Genomic DNA, 11,808 nt, shown 5'->3' with positions numbered 1-11,808 from the left:
AGTGATGAGAAAGAAGCCGTTTCTGCAAGCACGCCACAAACAGAGTTGCCTGAGGTATGAAAATGCACATTTGGACAAGCCAGCTTCATTTTCGAAGAAGGTCCTGTGGACTGATGAAACAATGATTGAGTTGTTTGGTCATACAAAAAGGCATTGTGCATTGCGTCCAAAAAAAACAGCATTCCAAGAAAAACACTTGCTACCCACTGTAAAATTTGGTGGAGGTTCCATCATGCTGTTTGGCCAATGCCGGTACCAATGCCGGTACCTGGAATCTTGTTAAAGTTGAGGGTCACATGGATTCCACTCAGTATCAGCAGATTCTTGAGAATAATGTTCAAGAATCAGTGACGAAGTTGAAGTTACGCCGGGGATGGATATTTCAACAAGACAATGATCCAAAACAACGCTCCAAATCGACTCAGGCATTCATGCAGAGGAACAATTACAATGTTCTGGAATGGCCATCCCAGTCCCCAGACCTGAATATCATTGAACATCTGTGGGATGATTTGAGAACGGGCTGTCCACGCTCGGCGACCATCAAACTTAACTGAACTTGAATTGTTTTGTAAAGAGGAATGGTCCAAAATACTTTCATCCAGGATCCAGGAACTGATTAAAAGCTACAGGAAGCGACTAGAGGCAAAAGGAGGATCTACTAAATATTAATGTAACTTTTCTGTTGAGGTGCCCATACTTTTGCATCGGTCAAATTTTGGTTTAATGCATATTGCACATTTTCTGTTAGTACAATAAACCTCATTCCAATCCTGAAATATTACTGTGTCCATCAGTTATTAGATATATCAAACTGAAATGGCTGTTGCAAACACCAAAATATTAAGAACTAAAAATGATTAAGATTAATAGGGGTGCCCAAACTTTTTCATAGGACTGTATTTTATCAGTGTCCCAACATGAAAAGAGTGAATAGTATTTCTTTTCTTCTATGAGTATGAACATCTTTAAAGGGATCCTTACTTTCAAACACATTTTTTTCCAACTCACACGTCGGAATAGTCTTAAGAAAGGCTATTCGTCTCTTACCTTTAGATGTCTCCTCCGGGCCGCCGTTCGCTTGAAATTCCGTTTTTTCTCGGTATGGAAATTAGTTCTCTCACAGCACTGGGGTCTCTCCAATGCTGCGAGAGAACGCTCCAGCGCTGAAAGGTAGGAGAAGAATAGCCTTTCTTAAGGCTATTCCGACCTGTTAGAAAAAAATGTGTTTGAAAGATAGGATCCCATTCTGATCCACAGATCTTACATATACATTTTTACAATTTTATGACATTGCCTATTGATCTTGTATTTGTAGTACTGAACTAATTTAAATTCTGTACTCTTTATTAGTATATAGGTGATAAAGGGTACAGGTAATATACTCAGTTTTGACTATGCTATTGTATGGTCATTCCTTAGAAAAATATCTCTAGAGATACACTACTGCAAGAATGGACAGATGTTGCGTTGCTGCTTTTAAATATACAAATGTGTCCAGAAATTTACCTTTTTTCTTCACTGGGCATGTCCAGAGATGGAGGTTATTAGATGACTAGCTTTTCAAAGCAGCATGATTAAAGTGTTTTACTAGGAATTGGATAAACCACAAAGGAAACCGAGCCCTGCCACTGTCCATTCGACCTTGTGCAGGATAGGGCCCAGGACTTTCAGTGGCAGGGTGCAGTGCAAAACTGAGGTGGACAATGGAATTTAGATTGTGAGCCCCATATAGGGATCACAATGTACATTTTTTTTCCTAGCAGTATGTCTTTGTAGAATGGGAGAAAATCCACGCAAACACAGGGAGAACATAAGAACTCCTTGCAGATGTTGTTCCTGGTGGGATTCAAACCCAGAACTCCGGTGCTGCAAGGCTGCAGTGCTGACCACTGAGCCACCGTGTTGCCCCCGCATGATATTTTTTTATGGTACACCTTTCTCGGCTGCCTCTGTGGCGTATCCAGTTCCTGAACAACCCCTTTAAGTCATAGTAAATCTGTTTGTGGCCACCTGGTGGTTGTGTTGTGTTTTGGGCAATTAATTGGAGTCCTGAACTGAACTGAAGCTAAGTTAAAAGTGGACAAATGAGTTGCTTAAATGCTCCTAATAACAGAGCCAGTATAACAATATTGCTATAGCACTTTTCCAATAGAAATGGTAAGTATCTACTAAATACTAATAAATGAGCAACAATGACTGTCATATATATGTGTATATAACAGTTCATCAGTCAGTAGTAACCATATGTGCATTATGTCTGGACGTCAAGCCTTTACAGTAAGTATACCATCCGGCACCAATAACCAGATGCTCCTGGGCCACAAATCAGTATCTATAAAAGGGCCACCAACCTGCCATCATACCATGTGCTATTGATAACAGTCTTATATTATTGAAGGTCCATTTATACCATGGCAGTGAGACTACATATTCCCTGTACTCAGTAATTGTTGTTAATATAACTAATAACTATAATATAAATAATAAAATAAATTCAATTATAACACATTAGGGTTAGCTTCAGACTAAACTAAGTATCTCAATACAATCCTAACCAACAGGCAATTCCGCTTCATGAAATAACACTTTCAGTAATCTAAAATGAACTTTTGAGAAAAATGAATGTATGACTCTTATTTGTATTAATACTAGTCCTTTTAACTGCAGATTGCATCTTTTTATTAGTATTTGCCTTCCCTGGGGAATTTCATTTATAACCCTGAATTGAATTAGGATAGTTTTGTGGTCAAAAAAATTCACTATATTAATAACGTTGTATAAGGCAGCTGAACTGATGTGTTTTGGAAAATCTCCTTTATTATAGAGACAACACAGGATATTGTCTAGTCTATATCTCAACAATACATACATATCTTATCCACCTCATATGTTCTTAGGTCTTCTATAATGTTAGATGCAGACTGATCTATTTCATGGATAAGCAGTAAATATTCAAGAAGAAAGAATTTTATGTAAAAGTTTCTTTATACGTTTCCATACAAAAATTACATTACTGCAGACCTTATATAATATAAATTGGCGCTGAATAAAATCATGGAATTCTTCAGACTCCTAAACTATACCAATCATTCAGGTCCAGCAATTTTGATACATTAAGGGCTTGAAGGAATGGTCATTTCCTTTGCTAAGAGTCTAAATTCTATATATATCCCTTATGTGCTGTTCTCAGTGTTAAAGGTCTGCTACTGAAATTGTCCCACCACTCATATACCACTTTTTCAGCATTTATTTCATACAATGTTAAATGGGGCCATCAAGTAAATTGATACTACCATCTCTATCTACCTTGCCCTTTTCTTAACTATAGCAACCCCTCATTGCTCATCTCTGTTGGTAATCTGAAGACGTGCACAATCCAATTTCTATGCATATACTGCAGGGGTACTCAGCTACTTTTACTAAAGGTCCAATGACTGGGGTTGGCAATCACGTGAAGGTCCAGGCTGAACCTGGATTTTTCAGATACCACGTGTCTGACTACAAGATGCAACGCAGGTGTAGACAAGAAATATTAGGAAAATATATTTCTTTATTAATTTAAGTCAATGTCAGTAACTAGTGAGGGGACACTAATATGGCATTACAGTGCGTGAGGAGGTAATGACATGGCATAATACTGTGTGAGTGGGCACTAAGGTAGCATTATAAAATGTGGGGGCAATAGGGAGCTTAATAGTATGCATGACATTACAGTGTGTGGGGAAGTGCTAACTTGGCATTATACTGTAAAGAAGACCATAACCTGACCTTATACTATGTGGGGGGCACTAAGGAGCGTTATACTGTGTGAGGACATTATATTAGTGTGTGGGTATATTGGTATCCCACACAGTATAATATCCCTATTACTTGCCTTCATATGTTATAATGAATTATTTTGCCCACGGTATAATATTCTTTAGGGCCCTCAAACACACACACACACACACACACACACACACACACACACACACACACACACACACACACACACACACACACACACACACACACACACACACACTATATAATGCTCCATTACTGACTCCCATGCATGTAATACTCTTGAATGCTTCCACATAGAATTGATACAATATATTATGTACAGTTCTATACTATTCTTTACTTACACAAGGAGCAAAACTATAGTGTGCACAGCTTAGGAAGATTCTAGATATTTAAAAAAAAAAAAATGACTAGAGTTTACATCTGGGCTGAATCTGTCCTCTGTCTTAGACACAGTTGACAACTCCCTCCTGTTAGATACTATCTCATCCCTTGGCATCACAGACTTGGCCCAGTACCATTGTTATACTAATGACACTTCAATATATCTCTTGCCCAGACATAACCGCTCTGCTATCCAGATTTCCAGAGTGTCTAACCTGGACAAAACAGAATTCATAATCTTTCCTCCATGTCACTCAGCCCTCCCATCTGACCTATTGAGCTCAGTTAATGGATTCACAATCCCACCAGTCTCACAAGACCAATGTCTTGAGGTATCCTTTGATTTTGTGTCACAAACTAAAAAATATTTTATCTTCTATTCTTCACCCCAGAGTCTACAAAAATCCTGCTCTATGCGCTTACCATCTCTCGTCTAGACTACTGCAACATCCTAGGCAGGGGTGTAACTACCATAGAGGCAGCGGAGACAGTGTTACTTACCTCTCCACGATCCTGCCAGGCCTCCTTTCTGACGTCTCTGACGTCACATGAACCCGGCCTGCGTCCCGGGTCATGTTACGTCTGACGTCATTTCATAAGGACGCCAGAGGAGAAGACCGCGTAGGTGCCGGGGACAGGTAAGAAACCATATTTTTTTTATGTTTTTATTCCCCCGGGTCTCCGATTATTATAGAAAGAAAAAAGGTACAAAAAGGTTCAGCTCACCCACAGGTTGATTTCAGACATCTGCACTGAGGAAGGAACGATGGTTCCGCAACGCATCTGCGTTTTTTAGGGTTTTTTTTTTTTTTTTCTTTATTTTGTGATCGACATCAAATTTTTTGTCATTTTATGTTTTCTGATTAAAAGTTATATTTTATCATCGGAGAGTTGCCGGAGAAATTTGTTTTTGCCTCCGATTATTATACTCTGGGGTCTGAAAAGACCCCAGAGTATAATAATTGTTTATGGGTGTCCACTACGGGGTATAATACTGTGTGCAGGGGCCACTATGGGGCATAATACTGTGTGCAGGGGCCACTATGGGACATAATACTGTGTGCAGGGGCCAGTAAGGGACATAATACTATGTGCAGGGGACACTAATGGACATAATACTGTGTGCAGGGGCCACTATGGGGGATAATACTGTGTGCAGGGGCCAGTAAGGGACATAATAGAGTGCGGAGGAGGGGGTCGGTCGGGGTCTTCAACGTCAGTGGTGGTGGGGGGGCCCATGTCAAAAGTTCGCCACGGGCCCCGCCATTCCTAGTTACGCCACTGATCCTAGGAAATGTCCTCCTAGATAATTCTCTTAATTCTCTCCAATCTGTCCTTCCCTTTGCTGCTTAGATATGTCACCTCTCCCCTTGTTTCTCATCTGCCTCTCCCCTCTGCCAATCCCTTCACTGGCTAGCCATTGCTCAGCAAGTTCAAGTCAAGATATTAGTTATGGCTAGGGTTGAGCGATCGTGTTCGGAAAAGATCGGATTCCGATCAACGATCGAGAAGATTTCACGACCGCCATCGGAATTCCGAACACAATCTTTTTATGTGGGATTGAGATCGGTGATTTTTCCCACAATGCATTGCTTAGCCTTCACACTGAGTATACAATGTATATTCAGTGTGAAGGCTCCGCTGCAGTTCCATAGGAATGAATGGAAGCAGCCGACACACAGCCTTAACCCCCTGCGCGCCGGCTGCCTTCATTCATTCGAATGGAAGGCTAAACTAAATCTCTAGCAGCTACTTACCTCTAGAGATGGCTGCTCCAGTGCCCTACTTCTTCTTGCCTCGCTGCCCCGCCTCCCAGGTTAGTGTTTAAAGTGCTAGGTAGGTGGGGCTTGTGGCTTAGTGTGGGCGGGTACAGGGCGGGGAGACGTGACGTCTCCCCTCCCAGTACCCGCCCACACTCTCCTAACCCGCCCACACTCTCCTAACCTGGCAGGGAGGGGGCAGCGTGGAGCAGCAGCGAGGCAAAGAATGAAGCCACTGGGCACCGGACAAGCCATCTCTGGAGGTAAGTGGACACCAGGGGGTAGGATTGCTTTTAAAATCCGATCTCCGATTAAAAAAAAAATCCCATTGACTTGCATTGGGATCGGAATTGGGATCGAGATCGGGTTTGAATGAAAAATGATCGGAAATCGGATTTTAAAATCGATCCTGAAAAGTCAAGATCGGCTCAACTCTATTTATGGCATACAATGCTGTTCACAACGTATTCCCCCCAATACATCTGTGACCAAATCTTCATCTGCCTGATCCTCACAGACCTCCTTCATTCTGCTCTGATTTACTGTAAACACAAACACTATCAAGATTTCTGCCATGATTTCTGCCGTGTATCCCCCAAACTCTGGACTTACTGCCACCATCCATAACACTGTCCCCAACAATTGAGATCTTCAAATGCAACCTGAAGACTCATCTCTTTAGAATAGCATACAACATACATCATCCCTGCTGTCACTATGCATCCATATAAGTAACACCCTTACCTCTGGTCTATACTTCCCTTCCCTTATGGACTGTAAGGGTAAGTTCACACAGGGTTTTTTTCATTGGAACCTGAGGCGGAGCCTCAAAAACTGCGTAGCCGTGACTGAAAGCCGGTGTACTGCATCGGCATCCAGCCACGCACTCTGCTCCGGATTAGGCCCAATGAATGGTCCTAGTCCAGAGAAGGGAGTTTCTTCAGGCCGAATCACGAGGCGACTTGGCCTGAAGAATGGGCACCTCGCTTCTTTTTTCCGGGAGCCGGAAGAAACGGCTTCCGGAAAAAAAGACCTGAGCGGTTCTCATTAATTTCAATGGGAGCCGTCTTTTGGTTAGGGTTTTGAGGCGGATACGGCCACAAAACTATGTGTAAACATCCTAAGCTGTTCCAAGCAGAGACCTCTTTCCTCCATTTATCAGGTCAGTCATCTAGTTTGTTTTGTGTTTAGTATATGTTGTCAATGTATGCAAATCCCTTCACAAATATACAGCACTAGAGAATTAATAGCACTATAAGCATAAAAAATAATCTGCAACCTTCTATTTAAGACTTTCCATTTTTGCACACTTGTTGATAGTAGATGTTATACACCTAATAGTTATCTCTATCTTTACCTTTACCTTGTTTTCCCCATTTACATGTTCGGATACATGGGACACAAATGTCAATGCGTCGTGCATATAATGCAAGAAAATGGTAAAAAAAACAAAGATAACTTCCCGCCAATAACTGTTAAACAGAAACGGCTACTCAATCCACAGAGGAAGCTGTTTTTTTTAATGGCACTATGATTGATGACTTTAATGCTGTGTAATATACAACTTATTCAGGAAACCGATGTTATCACAGAATTACAATTTTAAAACCCAGTAACACAATCAGACAGATTATCTTTACATTCTAGATACCTACAGCCTTCCCTTAATGCCTTCTTTTGACTTTGTTTTCTATACATCTTCAGCAAGAAGACACAAAAAGAGCATATCCTCAAGATGGGTATGTGAACTCTAATAATTAGACTGTGCCGAGCAGGAAGATGTGTCAGGAGTGTTTGGATACAATTACTTCTAATTTCGAAAATCAAGTTACTGCATTGTCAGATTAAATAAGAGCATCACTTTCTCAGTATGTGGATATTATTGTGTGCCTAGAATTATAGACTTCTTTGTGCAGTCACAAATTATACAGCGAAATGAATAATCTGGCTCAGTGTTCTCTGATGTACAGTTAAAAGAGTGCCAAAACCAGGGCTCTACTCATTTAGGCTATGAGAAAGATAAAAAGGCTAAAACCTTATTTTGTAGTTTAATGCAATACTGTCTGCTCTCCTGACATGCATGTTTTAGTAAATACGTGTATTTCTCTTAATATAACAGGTAGTGTTGTGCCATTTATCTGTTATTCCTCCTAAAAATGTATAAATAAATTGAAAATTGTTGTTACCAGTCAGAGCGAAACTATACAGAGGCCACCACTTTGACACCTCTGTGGGAAATAGTAATGTCCTGTTTCAATGTATTCATATGTTTTAGCACAAACAGCACAATGCAGAGTAACTGCATAATAAAAGGTGCTCTAGACTTGTTATTACATGTGGAATAACTATATTTGCTAAAAAAAAAGAAAAAAAAAAAAAAGGCATGTCTGGATTGGTGACAGATCCACTTCAGGAAAAAATCTTTAAAGGAGTGGCCCGGGCATTGTTAAAAATGTTATTTATTTATTTTTTTTTAATCATACTCTTTTCCCCTAGTGCTCAGGTGCCTCCCACTGTGGTCTGGTCCTGCCACTCTGTTGTTGTCTTCTGGCGGAAGTCCCCACCGCATGAGGCCAATCAGCAGTGTCAGCAAAGGACATGTGACAACCCTTTTTGTGACATCCCAGGTCCCATCCTGAGTCCACTAATTGGAGTTTCACTTCATGAAGACACCGGAGCAATAGGACTAGACCATGGTGGAAGGACACCAGAGCACCCAGGACGGCTGAGTATGATTTTTGACCTTCTGGACAATGTCAGAACTGTAGGATGTTCAGGAAATGTTTAATTTAGATAATAACATGGATATTTTTTTAGAAACCTCACAAAAAAACATGTTTAACATAAAAGTTGATTAAAAAATGGGTCACTTTCTGGCGACAGCATGATGATGACTAGGACTGCTGGAAAAATCCAAATAAGGTTCTCCACTTCCTTCTTAGGGAAATACCTACATAATATTCAGTTTCACAAATACTTATATTACAGTATGGTTATAACTGTCTTTGCTCTCACTCTTTACCTTTTTTATCCCTCCACCTTCCCTGAGATTCTTATTTATATGTCACCTGCATATTTAGTCAGACTTACATTTTACCACATCCCAAATGATGAATTGGATTGAGAACTGTAAAGGACAGTAGTGTTTGCTAGTCTCAATGCCATGTCTGTGGGATAACCTTCAAATGAGATGTATAGTACTATGAAAATTGTAACTTGAAACTAGGTACTAAACTAGATCACTGTAGGAGTAAATACTAAAACATAACTTTTACTAATATTTGTTTAAAATTGGCCTAAATAAAATGATAACACAATTGCAGTATGACTTCACTATTATCAGGCAACAATTAGTATTTTTATTGCCTTCCCTATACAGTCATCTACAAAATAACTTTTTCCCATATGTAGCTCTCAGATAGTTTGTTGAGAACCACACAGTTTACCCCTTGATATCTGGGTACTAACAAATGCAGAGATCAGAGACCCAGTTGATCAGGTAGCAATCAACATCTCCCAACAGGTGAATGAAAGCTCTGTGGTCTATATACTACATATGCAAGGCTGGCTGTGGCACAACAGGTCCCAGCCAGACCTTAAATAGCTCCATTCATCACAACGTTTTGCAGTGATGTTCACATATGCTGCTAGGTATTTCTATATTGTGGAGCCTAGATTTAGCATTGCATCCATAGTATACCAGTCACAACGTTTTGCAGTGATGTTCACATATGCTGCTAGGTATTTCTATATTGTGGAGCCTGTATTTAGCATTGCATCCACAGTATACCAATAATAAGGTCTGGAGCACTTCCTAGCACTGCAGCCTAGCCACAAGCCGTAGTTTCATCTCTCCCTGTGTAGTGTTAGTCAAACTGTCTACCTTACAGCCTCATAGGAGCCCAAGTTACAGCACGGCCCCAGAGTTATTTAGTCTCCAATTACTCTGCTATACTAAGTTACCAGGTCCTCCCCATTTGCTTTAGAGGTCCCTGGTTTCCCCTCTACGCAGCGTTTCGCTAGGGTAACTAGCTCATCAGGAGGATATTGATATGGGATATCATATTTCACGATCTGTGCCCCAGGTGAAGAGCTATTGGTACCAGTACCATAGCTCTGCACCGTCAGAAGGGCATTCCTGACAGTTAGTCAGGAATGCCCTTCTTGACAGCAGCACCTATAGCACTGTACAGTGAGAGCCAGGAGGAACGACCCCCCCAGTACGCGTCTATGGACGAGCACTATCAGGAGGGAAGGGAGGTGTTTCTCCCTGTTCTCTCAGTATAGGCGCAGCTGTCAAGAAGGGCGTTCCTGACTGACTGTCAGGAACGCCCTTCTGACAGTGAGGAGCTACGGTGAAGAGCATTGTTGGCTTTCTAGTGGTCTTTAAAACTGCATATTCCCCAAGTGATGAAAGGTCCTCTTTAAATAAATAATTTTGGTGTCTTTTTCTGTGACACTTTCTTTATGTTATTTGATCTTTTGTGGGTTTTCTTATTTCTAATTTTTATATATATCCAGGAAAATGTAAACAAAAAAAGCAGGGTATGTGATACTTTTTCACATTCTTCATTTTTTTTTTAAATAATACAAAGTGCTACTAAAGAAAAAATATAAATGTTTTTTCTGTCTTCATTACAGTATTTTTCACGTACCATATATACTTGAGTATAAGCTGACATTTTCAGCACAGATTTTATGCTGAAAAAGCCCCCCTCGGCTTATACTCGAGTCAGGTAGCACATACACTGCAAGGACCTGCATAAATTAAGTGAAGGGGGAGTGTCCTTCCGTGGTTACTACACTAATGGTATAGGACACTCCCCCCTTCACTTAATGTATGCAGGTCTTTGCAGTCCTGTGCCCAGTAGGCGGCAGGTCCCTGCTCCTGTGTCTGCATCCAGGAGAGAAAGAGGAGAGTGAAGTGAAAGTAAACTGAAAGTAAAACACACAGGTACATACTGGGGATACAATTCCTATTAATGTCAGGCATTTGGAGTTATTAATTTAGTTTCAGTAACTCCATGTGCCTCACATTAATAGCAGTTAACCCCATCATGTCCCTCACATTAACTCCTATGTGCCCCATATAAGGGTTACTAATAGGTGAGACATATGGAGGTAATCATAAAGTGCCTTCATAATGTGTAATGTAATAATTATAACCTCCATCTCTCTCACATATCAGTAACCCTTATGTGAGGCACACAGGGGATTAATGTGGGGGACATGACGATGTTAACTGCTATTAAACTGAGGCACATGGAGTTACTAAACTGTAATACCCATGACCAGACTTTTTATCTGCAATGGTGGATAAAATTATGGGCTACTAGCCTCTGCTTGCGACTTCGTCTGCGGATTGTTGGAGTGGATGATCCGCCTATATTCAGCAAATTGCGGCCAATGATGATTTGCCTGCTCCGGCGTTTCGGCAGCTGTCAAGCTGTCCTGCTGCTGAACTTGTTCCTTGCACCATGCCCGTGATTGTTCCAGCATCTCATCAGCTCGCTGGGATGCAATATAATGAGTGTGTTGTTGGCATTGATGATCCGCATGCTCCGTCGATTTGGCAACTCTCAAGCTGGCCTTCTGCTGAACTCGTTCCTCACGCTGTGCCCGTGATTGTTGCGGCATCTCAGCAGCTTGCTGGGCGCCATATAATGAGCGTGTTGTTGACATTGATGATGCTCCTGCTTTGGCGTTTTGGCAGCTCTCAAGTTGGCCTGGCACTGAAGTTCTTTGCATCGTGCCTGTAATAGTTCCAGCATCTCAGCAGCTCGCTTTGACGCCATAAAATGCATGTGTTGTTGCAATTCCAATGCGTTTAGCCGTTTTTGCGTGATTGAGTAACAAACAACCAAACACACAAACA

This window comes from Leptodactylus fuscus, chromosome 2, assembly GCF_031893055.1.
Source record: "Leptodactylus fuscus isolate aLepFus1 chromosome 2, aLepFus1.hap2, whole genome shotgun sequence".
Taxonomy (NCBI): Eukaryota; Metazoa; Chordata; class Amphibia; order Anura; family Leptodactylidae; genus Leptodactylus; species Leptodactylus fuscus.
This window is presented reverse-complemented; position numbering follows the sequence as displayed.